Here is a 19,825-nt window from a genome sequence, read left to right as displayed (position 1 = left end):
CACCTTCTCATTCGTTTTCCGTTCAACCCAGCTAATTCTCTCATTTTATCGAAAGCCTCCAACATTTTTCATCGCTTTTGTAATGTCCATGTTTCTGTTCCATAGAGTATATTGGAGTCAGTAAAATAAAATCTCAATATTTAATTATAAGTTTATTCAATACAAAGATTAGCTAATCTGGGTTGAAAATAATAAAAAATATATATATATATCTGACGACTTTGGAGTGTAAAAATAATATAGCAATTCGTGATATTTCAGTAATCTGTGCCGTCTTGATTTTCTTTCATGCGTCTCCTCAATTTGGGAACCAGTAGAATATTGAATCTGTTAAAAAAATATAAAAAGATTACGAAACGTTGTAATCTATCTTATAAGTAGTGAAGTGTGGGGACCCAATAAATAAATAAATAAATAAATAAATAAATAAAGGTTATCGCCTATGTTGTACACTATCATCATACTTACACGATGGAAAACTATATTACATTTAGTAACATACATTGTACTTCCGTTACTATTGGCACATTGTAGAATTTATCCAGAGTAAAATTTACCTATGAAAAGCATAAAATTTCTTAAAAGCAAGACTTGCAAGGCTCTTGCAGCAAGACCAAGACTGGTTGTGCAAGACCAAGACCAAGACCACCCGGGTTTTGGTCTTGGTCTTGCATTTGCTCATCACTAATAATAATAATAATAATAATAATAATAATAATAATAATAATAATAATAATATATTAACTAATATAAGCAAGATTGGAGGAATTGAGGCGTACAAAGCAAGCCTCCATAAATTCATGCTGCCCCCCTAAATAATGCAGGATAATAGTTCTAAGGATACGATGTATTCTCGCAAGCACCATATTGTCCCCTAACGTTTGTTACGAACTTCTATTTGAGAAAGTATATGTGTGTATATGTGCGTATTTATTTGTTCAAAATATAACATTTTCTTTTAATGCAGCTATAATTTGATGTAATAAAATACTTTAAAAAAATGACTTTGTGACTGTTGGCAGATATAATGCCGCAAACAGGTACGATTCGTTAAAGGTAAATAAGGGAATGCACGAACATCAGAAATGAGTAAATGTTTAGGTGATAATGTGCTAATCAAAATTGTTGTATAATAAATATAATAAAACAACTCTAATAACTGGGCATGGATCATAATATACATTACGTACATATTACATGCTTTATTTATACTTAGAATAGCAGACGTGCCCGATCTTCACACGAGAAGAATAAAGTTTAATAAATACAAATTCAGAAAGTTGAAATTCCGGACTTTTCCCAATTTAGAAGTAGATTTTTTTTTTAAATCACTGGAACGCATATTCACTCATTTTAGACTTCCAAACTACGCTGTGCATAAGTGTCGGAAGTATTACAGAATGGGTATGTTCTTTAGGTACACTCAGCCAGCGCCCCCACCTTGGAATTTCGAAACAAAACATATGCCAATCGTTTGTGCTACGTTTGTGCCGGAATATACGGTGGAAATTTTCGTTTGTCCCACTTCAGGTACAAAGTTATAAGAGTTTTAAAGTGGGGAGCTGGGGAAGCGGCAGCCTCCCACCTTCGAATTCCGTACCAAAACCCATGTCAACCGTTTTTGCTACGTTTGTGTCGGAATGTACCGCAAAAATTTTTGTTTGTCCCACTTTCGGTACAAGGTTATAAGAGTTTTAAAGTGGGGGCTGAGGAAACGGTAGCCCCCACCTTGGAATTTCGAAACAAAACCCATGTCAACCGTTTTTGCTACGTTTGTGTCGGAATGTACCGCAAAAATTTTCATTTGTACCACTTCCGGTACAAAGTTATAGGAGTCAAGAAGAGGGGGCTGTGGAAACGCCGATTGCTGCTTTCAGGGACTCTTAGTCCAACACATGTGGTCCTTCACTTCAATTTTCATAAGGAAGTCTCATATCTCAAGAACGAAACTTCTGGAGCTGTTACCTCTCGTTCAGAGCATTCCTTCCAAATTCCTACCTATCATATGTGGAGACTTGATGCGTCATCTGATAGGCCCACTTTGAAGTCATGCAAAAATAATTAAAAAAAAAACATATGAACAAACTGCTACGATACTTATATTTCTCTTCTACACTGCACGAGCTATGACTCCTGTGAGTGCGCATTGTGCCGGTATTACTAAAAGTCGACGATCAGATTAACTTCCGATCGCTTGGCAGGTACGTGTGTTATTTCACTTCCTCTCTGTAAGCGCATGATTAACAGTGCGTCAAAAACAGTAAGAACTTCTTTCCGGTTACCTTGTAGTTTATTCATTTGTAGATTTCTAGAGATTTCTTTGAAAAGTTTAACAAAAATGATCAGCATTTATGGGAACATTTTCTTTTCATATGTCAGGATTGAACATATTAAATAATCGCCATAGTGGGTTATCCATTAACTCTGGGCCCAAGTTTATATCTCCATGTCTCTTATAATTTGACTTCAATCCAGCCTAAATATGAAATATCCTCCGTATCAGTTATATTAGGAATCACTATATTCAGAGCTTCATCAATGAAAATGGACGCATTCTATAGCAGACTAACACTTGTTTATAACATAGTACAGAAAGTGATGATCCGGAAAACTTTTCCACGCCTTGGATGGGAGACACTATTGCCTCCGATATACTTCTCGGACATTGCACCATCCGATTATCACCTGTTCCATTCTTTGGACAATCCGGACGGAGTTCAAATCACTAGTAGAAGTGCAAAACGCAGTTAATACCTTCTTCACTTCACGGTCCACCAAGTTCTACTGCGATGGAATCCATGGCCTTCTGAACATTGGCGGAAGGGGGTCGATGCTGATGGGGACTACTTTTGATCTTCCAGATATGTCTTAGGCGACACATCGATGTTCGAAGGCGGTGGGTGAAAAAGCGAAATAACTTTTTTGGTTATCTTTATACAAACGAAATTTCTTGCGTTACATTCCGGTACAAACGGCTGGCATAACTTCATTTCGAAATCCAAACCCGGGAAGACTGGAAATCGCAGCTCCCAGTTAAAAAACTATCATATCCCTGTACCGGAAGTAGTACAAAGTAAAATTTTTGCGGTAAATTCCGGCACTAACGTACCACAAACAATTGACATAGGTTTTGTTTCGAAATTCCAGGGTGGGGGCTGCTGTTTCCCCAGCCCCCGCTTTAAAACCTATAACTTTGTTTTAGAAGTGGTGCAAACTAAAAATTTTCGGTACATTCCGGCACAAACGTAGCACAAACGATTGGCATAGGTTTTGTTTCGAAATTTCAAGGTGGAGGGGCTGCTGTTTCCACAGCTCAAACTTTAAGAATCGATGTTTGTACAATTGACTGAGAATAGGTTCCATGTCCTCCGTTAACCCAATATTCAAACCGGAAATAGTAGAATTAGTTTTATTCCGGATTCAAGGTAGGTCTCAATAGATCAAAAATTGTAATTGACAGCGATATGTGGATTTGGCAATCGATTCAGCCGTCTCAAGATAACATGCCACCACCCACAACAATCTACCAAAATCGGAAGTGGTTGAAATTCACTAACACTTCCGGTTTGAATACTTATTTCCAGAGAGAAAACTGGTAGGATATAATGAATATCGGCTTTCTAAAATAGATTCAACGCCCCTAGCATGAGTTTTATCTATACTTTCATATATTTGCACAAACCCGAAGTGGTGGGAATACGTTTTCAAGTTGAAACACTGATCCTATAATTGATAAAACAGAAATGGATAGGGACAAGCAGTATTTTATATTAATTCCGTACAAGAAGAATACGTTTCACCTATGAACTTTGATTTTATTTTTATATTGCAACCGGAAGTGATAGATACCAGTTAGCACTTCCGGTTTCAATATCAAAGTTCATAGAACAAAATTAGTAAAATATAGAGAGTATTGGTTTCTTATATGAATTCGGCGTATCTTTCATCTTATTCGTCTATTCACTACTTCAAGTCTTAGTATTGAATTCGCATAGTTTGGAAGTTTACCGTAGTTTCACATTTTGAAATGAAACTCAGTTGTTAAATAAGTTTGTATAGCAAATTTATCATTGACAACTTAAGCAAATCGTCAGATTGGACATTTTCTGAATAAAGAATCGGAAATTTGTAAATTACTGAAAGTTTCATTTTCTCCATTTAAAAAGAAATAACCTGATGGGACCACATATGCTTCTAAAAGAACCTCAGTGGGTCAAGATACCTTCATTTCCTTCAGCATGATCTGCCGTGTCTTCTCCAGAGTATTTCTCTTCAACAGCAAAAAGGTATGCGGTTCATGCGTGATGGAGCAGCAGCTCACTTCGCTATATGTGTCAGAAGGTATCTCATGCGTCGCTACGGCCAACGATGAATAGGCCACAGTGGCCCTGAAGCTTCGCCTCCCAGATGACCAGATCTGTATCCTCTGGATTTTCGTGTCTTTGGACACCTCAAACACGTTGCTTATAGCTCTTGTAATGACGTACTTGCCGACTTACAAAACTTCATTGAAGATGCGTGTGAACAGTTACACAATACACCGGCAGCGATGGAACGCACTCGAAACACACTACAGGGACGATTAGCACTTTTCATAAATGTGAGAGGACAGTACTTTGAACATCTTCTTTAGATACATTTATTGTTAGCACGCATGACCTAGTAGTTTGTAGTGCTACTCTGTAAAAAATACTACGAAACAAGTACACTATGTCGTTGTGTATTCTACTTGTTATTTCATTTCATTACAGGACTGGTTACACTAGTTCTTATTTCTACCATCTCTCATTGCAAGTGTCTATCCGGTATACCACATTCTATTTGCCCCTGAGAGTACGCAGCCATGTTCAGTAAGTTTTGCTTTCGCTCTCATTGTACATATGCGTGCAATCGTGCCATGGATAACATCGTCCTTATAATTCGGCGAATCAATACATGGCGTATGGAGAACCTCTAGCACAGTTATGTAACATGAATTTAACAGGTCAAGCCGATATTATTGTTATGTCTTTCTGAATCCCCTTCCTAGCTCATATCATTATTCCGGTAGGCAGGTGTGACTTTCCCTTTCCCCCACTTTCGAAGCTGTCTACTCCGCCCCTGTCTAATTCCGGACTATATATTATATATTTGTTTCCTTTTTTTGGTACCGGGAACCTGTGGTTTCACTTTTGCCATTACTTTTGGGACATTCTATATATATTGTAAGGATCTCCAGATCATAACATAAGCTCATGTCAATACAACACGTGTCATTGATTGCAAACAATGTAGCAGACAAGAAGCCGACAGGGAAGACACCGTGGGAAGCCGAAAGAGAACTGACCTCACGAAAGGACCCGAAGAGGACAAATAAAAGCCCAACCACCGAGGGACCTGGCATTAGTCAACCAACTGATCAACTAACCAACACCTGCCCTGAGGTCGCATTGGACTAGGGGTACACCTGTCGTTACTCGAAATAATGAAATGAAAGGAAATCTTTGAGTTTTATGTCCCACGATTATGCCGGTGAGGCTAAAGGAGACGGTGATTATGAGAAATGAATGAAATGATGGAATAAAGAAAGTGGGAGGAAACGGGTGAACCCCGAGAAAACCCACGCACACGGTGTTTGTCCACCACAATGTCGTTACTCGATGTCCTTACTACAAGGATTAGGGATCCTTACTACAACCAAGCCTGGCGAAGCTGCCTTGGGCTGAGGGGGCTATCCTTCAAGGCTCACCACAACCCTCAGGTGCCTTCGAGACTGCCTTGAGAGAAGGGGCACCGTGCAAAACACCTATTTCCTCTCATCTGGTCAATAACAAGACAGACACTATTTTACTCTTTGTAATCAAAGACATTTGTAATTAACATTTTTATAATGAATGTGTGAAGGGCAAAAGACTAGCCCGGACCGTCATTTAGCCTCTACCTATAAAATCATTACATGGTGATAGCCACCGAAGTTTTGTCCGGGGTCTATTTTTATTAACCTTTTAACAGGCACTGATAAGGTCAGTATCAAAATCCATCTATGTTTCACTATCCCTCCCTCCTTTTCTTGTTTCACTTTCCCGAGTGCGATTTATGCCGGAAACTAGATCAGGTAAACAGACATATAGGTCAGGAGGGAACAATACAAATATGACAGAGGGTGCATCTAATATATCCTTTAACATGCAAGATTTGACGAAGTATTCAAGACACGTGCACGAGGACCCGGGCAGATTGTTCATGTTTGATCATATTACAACCATGCAATCATGATCACCGACTAAGAAGAAGGAAATTTTACCGATATATCTACAGATAGATCTCGTGTTGCAGCTTATTAACCAAAATCAATTCGAAACGATGTCCTATGAAGCTTTAAAATCTAAATTAGTAGCATTAAGTAGGCTGAACGTCCCATCGTATAAAGCGGAAAGGAAGTTATTTGAAATCCAATAAGGAATAGAAGAGTCTATAGATTCATACTTTTTACGTAAACTCCGAGCAATCAGGCAGCTACTACAGCAAGTGACAGAGGAAAAAAAAAGATCCATCATTTATCCTTAGGATTACAAAAGGATTTCCTTAACAAGATAGCGTTAGAATGGTGTGTAACTGTAGACGCCCTACAGATAAATTAAACACATTGGAAGCCGCCAATGATCTTTTAAGAAAAAGAGAGCATGCAGAGCTACCACAAAAACTGCACATGCTATATGGCCAACATCCTATACCTAACCCGCAGCATGTATCGTATGGATTGCCAACCGAACCAAGGGCAGTGTATCCTATACAACAGTTATATCAGCATACCTATTCTTTACAAACGCAACCTGTCACACAACCAATGCACAGTTATGTACCTACATATCAACAACAATTTAATCATTCTATAACGACTTCTTAACCTAAACCCCAAGAACACCAGGACACAACTCAAGAACCAAAGACCGTTCCCCACCACGAGCAAAGTCCTCCAAAACGTGACATATCTACCTTGACCAATAAAATGGCAGAATTGTCACTCGTGATTGCGCAGACAAATTATAAAAAACAACCGTGGAATCGAAATCAGGGAAACAGAAGAAGGAATACCAATAATAACGAGAAAAAACATAACCAAGTCCAAAACAATCAGCAGGCCACGCTCACGGATGATCAAATTTTAGTATGTGCGATATGCCGGAAGCGGGGACACGGTGCATCAGTTTGTTATAATCGTCCAAAAAACGTGTAAGCCCACCCCTTGGCAAGGGGACTGAAAGCCGTCAGCATCCGAAACATGAAGACCAAAGAGAAACCAACAAAAAAAAATGACATAGCGTACGAAATTCCTATGATAGAAAAGCAATCAGAGCAATTGGCAGAAAGAAAACATCGCGCTAGAAGACGAAAACAACCGGTCACATTTAATAATTAGAACTAAATCAGGACCTCAGAATGCAATAATTGATACCGGAAGTACGATATATGTCTGGCCATCTGATTCCTTGCACCATGGGACAAGTATAATTCCATTACAGACAATAGTAAAAGGAAATTCGGGAATCAGCATTTGTTTAAATACAATAGGGTTAATAAAGTTTAAAATTGGTCAAACAACATTTACTCATTATTTTCGAGTAATGGACAGGACAATGTCAATAATTTTAGGCATTGACTTTCTCCAACGTTCGCATTTCACCATCGACTTAAACAAGAATATAACCTCTTTCTTTAAATGTCAAAGGAAGACAGCTCCCAGCTGAGAACAAGGAAAATACGTTCTCAGCTTTTATAACAGACAATTTCGCACACAAACCGAAACTGTTTATACTTGACTGCAGATAATATTACATCCACGCTCTCATACGCTCATTCAAGCGGCAGGAAAGAAAAAAAATAGCTGATGCCTAATTCTTGTGTATATCATTGCTTCCTGGAATGCTCGAGAAACATAGGTTTAATGCTCTCGACCAGAATATAGAAGCAGATATAATGATTTTAATTTTAAATCCTAATAGTAGCAGTGTCAGTTTAAAGAAGAAAACCCCAGTAGCGGTTTTTGAGGAAGGGCAAGAAATTTCTTTTTAACACCTTAGAAAAACCAAATTTTCTAGAAAAAGCGTACCATTTAAGGCAAAAGAGGAAACTGAAGAACGCTTAAATTACACAGAAAAGCTTTTCAATAAAGAGTTCTTTGATGTAAACCGCAACTTAGACAAAAAGCAAAAACAAGCAGTTTATGAATTATTGATCAAGTATAGGGATGTTCTTGCGTTTGAACCTGACGACATCGAATATTCTAGAGGATATGTTCATAAAATTAAGATTTCTAAGTCTGCTGTATTTCACGACTGTTCCCCACCAATTCCATTACATATCGGGAACCAGATAGACAAACAGATTCAAGAGCTTATCAAGGCAAAATAGTTAGACCCACAGACAACAATGAATATTGTTCTCCAATTTTGGTGCTCCGGAAACCTAACACGAAAGAATTCATGATAGTTCTTAGTCTGCAGAAGTGTAACAGTTATTCCAAGTATTTATCGGTAGCATTTCAAACTACAAAGGATGTCTTAAAATCTATAAAATGGAAAACCATCATAACAACCATTGATCTCTCCAGTTCATACTTCCAAATTTTGCTGCATCCTAAGAGCCGCAAATATATGACCTTCGACCTCAATCATAACGGAAAATTATACGAATTTTTGAGGTGCACAATGGGGCACAAGACAAGTTTTCAAAGTATCAGTGTCGCGACGAGGACGATTTTGGAAGGACTACCCGATAGGATTACAAGCTTTGCGGACGGCCTTGTCAGCAGCGCATAGAACTTTTCACAGCACTTGCAGTATTTAGAATTACTATTTCACAAGCTTAGAAAACAAGATTTTCGGGCAATAGCCAAGAATACACACATAGCTTACCATGAGCTTAACGTATTAAGACACCTTGTTAGTGGAGAATCCATTAAAGTATCTCCAAAGATAGCCAAGAAAATACAAAATTTCAAGAGATCGACTGCAAAGCGGATTCTCAAAAGTTTTATCGGTTTATGTTCATACCTTTGAGCGCATGCCAAAGACTTTACGATAAAAATCGAGCCTTTCTAGCACTTAGTAACCTCTAAATCTAAATGTAACTGGACAGAGAAGCATGATGTTCTTTTCGAACACTTGAAAGAGGAGATACTAAAGGCTCCTTCACTTGCTCATTTCGACGATTCGCTAGAAATCCGCGTCTGTAGTGACATTAGTCAAATGCAAATAGCTGGAATACTCAATACTCGCTTGCTATGACCCAAAAATTGATACTGAGAAGGTGGTTGCCTTCTGTTCTCGAAGATTGATGAAAAGTGAAGAGAAAGCTAGCATATAAAAATAATTGTACGCTGTCATATATACCTTGCGGAAATTTCACTAGTTTTGCTAAATTTAAGATTCAATTTATACATAGACGCAAAGTGTATAGCGACGATGAACACACAGCCTCACAAGCTCGGAAAATATACCAGATATAAACTATTCTTAGCCGATTATGATTTCAATATCCAGTATTTACCAGGATCCAAACATCCAGCAGATACAATCAATAGGCTCGAACAAACGCGAGATATCAAGAACGAAGAAGAAAAAGAAGAAACTAGCGACGAGAAATAGTCTTAAAGTTAATTTTCTCGAAGCAGAAAATAACAACCTTCTCCCAAATATCGCAAGAGAGCAACGTAGGGACGACAATTATAAGAACATAATTTCTGTTTTAGAAGGGAAAGAACCGGACAAGATCTCTACAGTTAAATCACCAACATTTTTTTTGTTTTAAAAACGGCATATTATATAGAAAACAAAACCATCTTGATTATGGTTTATTACTTCTTCTATGCATACCAAAATCGTTAGCCAACTTGTGGTTTACAACCTTCCACCGCCAAACAACTGGCCCACATTTCGGTTTTTCAAAATCGTAGAAGACCGCCATAAAGAAATTTTATATGCCACATCTGAAAAACTATCCTGCTCACAAAACACGTACGTGCCAGGACTGTCAACGTCTAAAGAAGCTACCACAAAAGAAACAGGCCGAACTACTACATCACCCGGTGGTAGAGATAGCAACAACATGGGTATATGACGAACTCGGGCACTCCCCAAGTAAAGAAGGAAGAAATAAGTATATACTAGTAGCCACAGAATTAGCTACACGTTACGTGATTGCAAAAACGATGGACGCAATAAATGCGGAAAAAATAGAGAAAATTTCAGAATCTGATATTCTCGAATTTGGAGCATTTACAACGCTGTATTGGAACCAACATACATTACATGGAGCGACTCGTTTGTAACATTCAGCACATAAATACGATTTTATCTATAAATACTCATGCGCATATAGTCATGCTTCAATAGGATTAGTAGAAAAAAAAACAACAAAATTGTCTCAAATTTTTCGTACAAGAACACCATACGGATTGGGAGAGATGGTTATCGCACGCTACTTTTGGCATTAATACTTACGTACAAGGAGGGACCAAATATTCAGCAAGCTTTTTATTATTCGGATATGAACCTAGGATCCCGACAGAATGTTCGCTCGAATCAAAACAACATATACAAGTTGACAGAGATAAATTAGCAGCCATCAGGAAGAAAGTACAAAGTAACCTCCAGCAGGCATATAACAGACATAAACAATTTTATGACAAACGCCCTAGAAAGACAACTTATAATCCACTAGACCTTGTTGTAGTATATTACCCTACAATAGAGGTTAGTTTACCTGAACACTTTACCATTCACTAGGAAGGACCAGCACAAATTGTGGAGAAGCTTCAAATTTGTATCGAGTCGAATCACCTCATAAATACAAGCACAGAATTCAAAGAATTGCGGTGGACCGCTTGAAACCATTCTACGAGGACCAAAGAGAGGGAATACAAAATTAAGGTGACAAAGACACAAATACAAAAATAACAGTATAACAAACTTCTGAGTACTTACCTAATAAATACTAAAATGGATAACTCTCTTGCCGTTTAAGAACTTCTTATTGAGCCACATCGTGATATGACTTCTTTTACGACGAGTATCCCGCTTATACTCCCTTCAAAATTGGATATTAACCTATCTAATTTTCGCTCTTTTATGTTTTCAAGATATCGCAAACCACTTATGATTTTTTCACTTTGTTTTTTTAAAGCCTTGTACACCTTTCTTGTAAGACGAACAGCCACTTCGACAATTTTTCTCACAATACTAAATTAATATAATAACATGTTTTTTCTCTCTTTCGTAGGATGAACGGAATAGCCAGATCAGAGATTTACATCTGCATACTTCTAAATTCTACAACCTGTGGCAGTGAACTGATATTCAGCCTGCTGGGACTTACAGTCGCTAGATATAAACCGGTCATCAATTATGATGACACCTGATTCGTTCCCTATCGTCTAAATTTAGATATTTCCCCTGTACGGCTCACAAATGAATCATGTTCTGGATATGAACATTTAATTAGTTTGTTACCTGTGAAAGAGAGACAATTTATTTCTAAAGTTAATACCATAATCCAATGTGATTTTATGCAAGGGTTCTCTCATAGGCATAAAAGAATGATATTCAGCCTTCTAATGGGACTCACAAATTAGGTATTTTTGCTATATGAAGTACATAAACTAAAGAGCTTCATAAACCTTCTTAAAGACCACACGGATTACCTTAATACACAGATAGAGCAAATCAAAGAAAGTAACTTTCAATTAACCCATATTGTCTCTAATTTCACAGTAGCAATCGAAAAATTGGTTTCTCAAACACCTCATGAAATTTTACAACTAATGTGTACTATAACAACAAATGAACGATTTCTGATAACTCTTTCAAACTTTCAGCTCATAGAACATTGTTTCGACTTAATAATACAAAGTATAATGGATAATAGAATTAACGATGCGCTAATTAAGCCAAGACTTGCTAAAAGTATTACACAAGGTAGTACAAATTTAAGAGGCACTTTGATGGAGCAAGACTTGAGACTTTTTTTTTATCAATACTCCAAAACATATATTGTATCATTTGATTCGAACAAAGCAAATTTAGACATTATATTACACATTCCAATCATAAGGGACAGTAATTACCATTTTCTTTAAACTGTGTTTAACAGTGGATTGCTGACAGATTCTTCCTATCTCCGCTTACAAACACCCGAGTTTGCAATATGGACATCATCAGGGATTTTTGAATTCGACGTCTCACTTTGCCAAACACATTGTATGATGGAAATCTGTAAATTTCAAACTCAAGCAAGATTCCAAAAAACGGATTACCTATACAATCTCCTCTTCCGAAATATAACAGCCAATTGCCACATTAAACCTTTATTGTCAAAAGAAGAAGAATTTTACTTGTATACTCCAACCGGATTCCTACTCACAACAAGGAAGTTGGTACGAATAGCCGGTCAACGAAACTACACAAGCGTCGCAGATGAGTTGAACCATTCACTAACTTATTTTTTTCAATATGAAGCTTATTAATAAATTAAAACAGGGACCCTCAGTTTACCTACTAGACATAGAGCTAATTTTACCATAGATTATCGCACACTCCCCATCGACTATAGGTTCAATTCTACCCTCAATTTACAAAACGTCCAACAAACTGTGACATCACTTTGGACTTTAATTCAGCAAGAACGAAGCAATTTACCAAGTTATTTTTCTGAATTACATTTACATCATTCTTTTCCATGGAATATTCTCATTATTTCTTGTATTCTATTTATTCTTCTAATTGCTATGGGAATAACGCTACATTTCTTCTATAAACGTTTGAGAGAACTCCAACACTAATGACATCTTTTCTTTTCCAGAAAAAATGTTCCAGATCCTAATGCCGATCATTCTCCTTTCTTTGATTCTAATAATGATAGCAATCAATTTCTGCCTAATCTTTTATAAGTCTCGTTAAAAAAAACAAAATTTAACTAATCGATTACACATACAGTATCTTAACCATTAGAAAGACTCAATTTACCGGCGCCTCTACTGAACTCGAAACTACAAATAATGGATCGGACGTCAGTATAAATACTGATTTTACTGACCAACATACTCGACCGATACCTACAATTAGTGAACTAGTCTATATTTATTAATAACAATGATGACACTTCTACCCACTCTGAGGGAAATGATAGTGCTTACTTTGATCCTGCTTAGATGGGAGAACTATAGTGTTATTACCATTTCACACATATAAATTTTACAACAAAGTATCATAGTTATTTTCCAGTGTCTGATAGTGTTTATAGTGTTTATGCACTGTCTCCAAATGTATCAGTGTTGTGGTGCAAATAACTTTCATTAATAACAATTATGTATTTTTCTAAAAAAAAATAATCTTCCAGATTATTTTTTTCCAGTGTAAGAGTGTAAGGATCCCCACATCATAACTAGGGATGCGCACGAGACGAGTCGAGACAGGATTTTCCTGACAAAATTCGAGTCGAGACACGGCTCTTCCAATAGAAAAATATACATTTTTCGAGTCAAGACATCATTTTTACAGCACATTTTCGAGACGAGACAGCCACAAATCTTGTCTCGTGCGCATCCCTAATCATAACAGAAGCGCATGTCAATACAACACGAGTTATTGATTGTAAACAGTGTAGCAGGCAAAAAAAAAAAGCCGACACGGAAGACACCAAGGGACGCCGAAAGAAGGCTGACCTCACGAAAGGACCGAAGAGGACAAATAAAAGCCCAACCACCGAGGGACGTGACATCAGTCGACCAATTGATCTACTAACTAACATCCGCCCTGAGGTCGCATTGGACTAGGGGTACACCTATCCTTACCCGAGGTCGCATTGGACTAGGGATCCTTACTACAACCAAGCCTAACGAAGGTGCCTTGGGCTGAGGAAGATATCCTTCAAGACTCACCACAACCAGCAGGTGCCTTGGAGACTGTCCTGAGAGAAGGGGCACTGTGCAAAACATCTATATCCTCTCATCTGGCCAATAACAAGATAGACACTATTTTACTCTTTGTAATGAAAGACATTTGTAATTAACATTTTTTATAATAAATGGGTGAAGGGCAAAAGACTAGCCCGGACTGTCATTTAGCCTCTACCTATAAAATCATTATATATATTCTCAGATATTCTCAGAATACTTCTCAGATATTTGAAAGTATCGACCTTTTCAAGTTTTCTTTGTTCACAAACCCCTACAAGTCACTTCTAATTCTTTAGTAGTATAGGTCATTGCGTTTCAGAGGATCCCTTGGTCAAACTAGAGGAAGTATTCTAGTTAATATAATTACAAACTTCCAGAACTTACTTATGGCGTTCGTGTGCATAAGGATTCTTAGGGCTTTCCCATTTCTTTTCACTTTCTTCATTTCACCATTTCATTAATTCTCGCTATCATCGTTTTATTTAGCCTACGCAGCTTAATCGTTGGAGGTAAAACTGAAAAATTTATAAATACCATATAAAACTAAATGTCTTATTAAAGAATAATAATTTATAGAAAGTAATATTCACAATAACTCAGGTAAAATACTACAATTTTCAATAAACGTTTAAGGGTTCTAAGTACCTGCATTCCTATTATAGCAGTATGAAGTTAAACAGCATAAATATTGCATAAATTATATCTTTGAAACTGAAAGCTGGTTTACTGTAATTATCAGCTATCAAAAGGCATTGGAATTGCAATTAGTAATTTTAGTAGTCAGAAAATTGCCATTCTTGTTTCAATAACTTATTTAAAATACTCGTTTAGTCGACATTTATTCCATATTTACACACATTAGCAGGATAAAAACGGATTTAGGTATGTTGTTATTTTGCTCGTAGAAAAATTTGACATATATTTTAAACTGCAAAACATGCTTTAAGTGCATGGCACTGCATTGGAAATACTCAAATGAATAACATTCTGCAGAGCTGCAAGAACTTCATTTACTTCGTTTAGTACCAAAGTAATCCCATAACTGTCATAAACTGTAGTTATTCTTATGCAACTACACATAATTTACAATGCAGTTTTATGTCAATGTTGTATGCTTTTATTATTCTACATGATACTTACTACTTACGTTTAATACTTGAAGTGATCACATATCTTCTCCAGTGTAAGAGTTATATTAGTACCACGAAACTCAAAACTGAAGGTGCGAATTGGGAATGCAACGTTGCTTAGCTTTAGTCGTATAATCTGACCTACAAATAAATATTCTTATATGCGAATATATCTAAAGTGTCTAATATTTTCTTTTGACTTTCGAAACGACAACAAAATAAAGGAAAGTAGTTTGCAAATGAACAAGAAACAAAAATATTTGATGAATGCTGATACAAAAGGCTGTTGGCAAGGTCATGTAGGTGGTAACGGTGTAATAATAGCTGTTTGTTACTTTTTTCAGGGTTGCAAGTACAATGATATTTCATTTAACTTCATTGAAATAGGGGAAAAATATGTTTCTCTAGTATTATACTTCACGGAAAACAAGAAATAATAAATTTAATAAAATCATTAGTTTAATGTTATAGCCTGTATGCTAAATCAGATCATTGATGAATGCAGATGAATATATTGGAGAAGTTAGTGGAAGGAAAAGAGTGGAAGAACAACAGGAGAACCTCAGAAAAGATCGTATACACAATGTTGTCCACTACAAATTGGCATGGTCTGATATCGAATCAGGGAATCTACACTGCAGAACTGTCTTCTGCTGGTTGAAATGCTAGTTATAATTAAGTTACATTTGTCCAGGATAGCAGGAAAAGTACTGATTCTGATTTAATGGAGTTACAGCATTCAGTGGGGAGATATGTTTGCTTTTGCCTAAGCGAAAATGACTTATGCTCCCATATGACAAGTAGGAAACATAATGTCATTCTAATTGAGAGAGACAAATTTGAAAATAGAACTTTTTAGTAAGGAATGATAGCAAGGCTTCCTTCTTTAAAACAAGGTGCGTAACATGTATGTCTCCTGTGCAACGCAGTCTCGAGGCAAAGCGAATACATATGGTTTGAGCTCCTTTTCTGCTTAGGCCCATCTCACAAATCTCTAGATATTAAATACAATTGCAAATTATAGTAAACCCCTATGCAAGTTTACGGAAATGTATCTCTCCATTACAGGATGTAATATAATCCATTCCCCGGGAAATGTGAGTACGGGCTTTAAATGCTACTGCTAATCGTTTGTGCGTGTGCGTGTGTGTGTGTGCTAAGCATGTGGTTCATTCCCGTTGTGCCTACTTCCCGTTCTGCCTACAGACCCTCCAGCACTTTAAAGAAAATATTTTTAATTATCTTATCTCTAGGCAGAACGGTAATTCCCGTTGTGCCTACTTCCCGTTGTGCCTACTCTTTCGAGACGGGGAATTATGTGCAGGGAGGAATTTTTGTAGGGAATATTTCCTTAGTATTTCTAAAAGCTTCTGTAAAAACAACCACCACCTCTACAAGTTTCATCATACATGGAAAATTGGTTGACTCAGTTGCAAGAATGTTAGACATTGTATGTGAAACAAACATTAAAAAAAAAAAAAAAGATCTAATATCAAGCAATTTCAGAACAAAATTTTATTTGGGTTTCCAGTAGTTTACCTCCAGCATGCTAAGGCTTGCAGTACTAAAAAGTGCCACAATTCACATCCTCAAGACATGTTCGGCCATACATTAAACAAACAATGCAAGAGGATGCATAAGGCGGCCCTTTTGAAAAAAAAGAGCCTTTGTCTTTTACATCACTGCTCCTTCTTTGGCATTACCTTAACAGGTAATTTGTCTTCTAACACGATTCTATACTACATGATAAAAATGATAAAATATAGATATGATAGATATGATAAAAATTTTCTTGCTTGCTCCGCTCGCAACATAAACGTTTCAATAAGAATCACAACAAGCTTTTACTTATTACGTTAAAAAGTTATTATATATGATTTGTTAGTGTCAGTGTGATAAGCAAGGTGCCTAGTAATGACTTATAGTCTACACAGGAGTGTTTTCAAAATCAGAAACGGTCAAAGTATGAAATACGTGTTCGGCGTTTTGTTGGTGATGAGTTTGCTTAGATAATCACGCTTCTCTACCCAATCGGATTACTCACGACGGTGAGAATGAAAACTCTGAGAAATTCGCAAAGAAGGCTCCTTCTGAATTTCCATTACATTTCACAGAATATTTTTACCGTAAAATAATCGAAATTAAAATGCTATTTGTGTGGTCACATACAGAATAAAATCACAGATATTTACGATTATTAGGAAGGCTGGAACCACGTGTAATAGGCTTGATGGCTTACATAGATGTGGTTGCATACTGTTTACATTTTGAACAACGATTATGAGATCTTTATTTAAATTACATTGGGTATATTGACGATATGTGGTATTTAGTATTTACATTGACAGTATAAATGAAATGAAATGAAATTTTTAAGTTTTACGTCCTACGGTAATGCTGGCTAGGCTAAAGGAGACGGTGATGATGAGAAATGAATGAAATAGTGGAAAGTAGGAGAAAACGGTAGAACACCGAGAAAACCAACGCACACGGTGTTTGTCCACCACAAAGCTCACCTGGCTCGAGCTGGGATCGAACCATGGACCCCATGCACCAGAGGTGAACGCTCTACCCCTGAGCCATTGCGGTCCCATTTTTTTCTTTTTTTACAATATAATTACGACATATTGCGTGTAATACAGAATCATGTATAGAGGACAAAGCACCTGATCATATATAGAGGTGATGCCGGAAAAAGATCTGTGATGTAGAAGACAAAGGCTTTTTTTAGAAAAAGAAAAGAGACCGAATTATGCATCTTCTTGCATTGTTTGTTTAATATATGGCCAAATATATTTTGAGGATGTGAACTGTAGCACCTATTACGTACTGCGAGCCTTAGAATGTTGGAGATGAACTACTGGAAAACTGAATAAAATTTTGTTGTGAAATGACTTGATATTAGACCGAAATAAGTTTATTTTCTTGTAACTGAATCAATTAATTTTCCATTTCTCTGTAAGTATTAAAAAAACACATCTCTACTAAAGTAGACGTGAATAACGCTGCTAATAACAAAACTGTACCTAGTCATTTTTTCTGAGAAGAGCAAGTAAGATAACATTTAAAATATATGATGAAATTTAAAGGAATAGTTATTCTTCTTACAGAATCTATTAGAATTACTAAAGAAAAAATCCCTAGAAAAGATCCCTCCCTGCACAGAATTCCCCGTCTCGAAAGAGTAGGCAGAACGGGAAGTAGGCACAACGGGAATTACCGTTCTGCCTACAGATAAGATCATTAAAAATATTTTCTACAAACTGCTGGAGGGCCTGTAGGCATAACGGGAAGTAGGCACAACGGGAAGACACCAAGCATGTTGGTGAACAGATTCATATCAACATTTACATTTGTTATCACATTTCATGATGGTAAATATCTGTTATTTTTGTTTTGACATAATTTTGACTCACCCTTTGTGAGTAATATGAACTTCTTTTAGAAAATCGGAAATAAAAACTTATGAAAATAATATTTAGTGTTTTTATTGTATTTTAATTAACTTAGGTTTTATATGTTTCTTGATTTTTATATTTATTCCAGTTATAGGAATATTCGATAATTTTTATACATGAAACTTGCACAAAATCGTTTGCTTTTTTTTTTTTTTTTTTTTGAGAAACTCATCTGAAAAAATACAAGAATAAACAACTCGTTGTTAGTTTGTTTTCTTAAGTAGAAGTGGTATGATCCATGCTAAAAATATATTAGTGAAATATTTATTTTAAAAATATCAGAAAACCCGCCTATGTATTTTTTGAGAAAATTACCATAAAAGAACTAATCTCAAAAAGTGAACAATTTCTTATGAATATTTGCCAGAGAAACAAATTATGTAATGTAGATTTGTTAATAGAATATTGACTTATGAAAAACGAACAAGATCATTAAAGTCGTTTCCGAAAAAATGAGAACTTTTGACTTCCACATTTTAGTATTTTTTCCTTGTTTTTAAGGGCAGGGAGAAAATTCGAAAACTGACGGGTGTTTACTAAAAAAAAAAAAAAAATCCGGACAAATTTTGACGTATGCCAACAGTATGCAAAGTGGCATTATGACGCAAACTAAGAGTGTGGTTTTGTAGTATATGTTATCACGTTTCCCATACAGATTTTAGTATGTTCTTCTTATCGCACACAAGTGTGAAAATTATATCAAAAGAATATATACTTCGAGAAAGGATGTACAAGTTCTATGCAGAGGACAAAGATGCTGGAAAAACTCATACACTGAAACATTTTCTCAAAGAAGGAGTATCCAAGAGTACTGTGATATTTTTAAGGCGTTTTGAGAAAGATTTGCCCACTTCACGCAAGTCTGGATTTGATAGAACACCAAAATTAATACTTCAAGAAAAGTCGAGTTTTTACGATTAAACTTTGACCATAAAGACGAAATTTCGCAACGCTAAGCTGCAAAATTGTTTCACTGTTCGCAGTGACGGATCTAGCCCGGGACCGGGAGGCCCAGCCGCCCAGTTTTTTGAGTGACAAAAATAATTTATGCTATTATTTATATTTTTGAAAGTTTATAGTATACTCGTGATATATCTATCATAGTCTGGATTCTGGCAGCCCCCTCCTCAAGGTTTTACATTCTAGATCCGCCACTAACTGTTCACTTGCGACAATTAATAAGACATTAAGAAACTGAATGTTGCATCTTGAAAACCAGAACAATTCTGACCGCATTGAAAGAAAAAAAAGTGAAGCGAAAAAATTGTGCCGTCGTCTTTACCGAAACTTTTCGAAACATTAGT

General features: G+C 36.4%; 1 long non-coding RNA gene across 1 annotated transcript; it reads right to left on the bottom strand.

The window, feature by feature from the left end:
• Nucleotides 1–182: 182 nt before the first annotated feature.
• LOC145687716 (uncharacterized) lies at nt 183–15,215 on the bottom strand. The gene is made up of 3 exons (XR_014131721.1): nt 15,081–15,215; nt 14,318–14,448; nt 183–327 (listed from the first exon to the last, which is right to left on the bottom strand). It is a non-coding gene; the product is annotated as an uncharacterized LOC145687716 (long non-coding RNA).
• Between the last annotated feature and the right edge of the window lie 4,610 nt (nt 15,216–19,825).

The sequence above is a fragment of the Thermobia domestica genome, chromosome 6, assembly GCF_964235325.1.
Source record: "Thermobia domestica chromosome 6, izTheDome1.hap1.1, whole genome shotgun sequence".
NCBI lineage: Eukaryota > Metazoa > Arthropoda > Insecta > Zygentoma > Lepismatidae > Thermobia > Thermobia domestica.
Note: the sequence above shows the minus strand (reverse complement) of the source record. Positions and strands in the feature narration are given on the sequence as shown.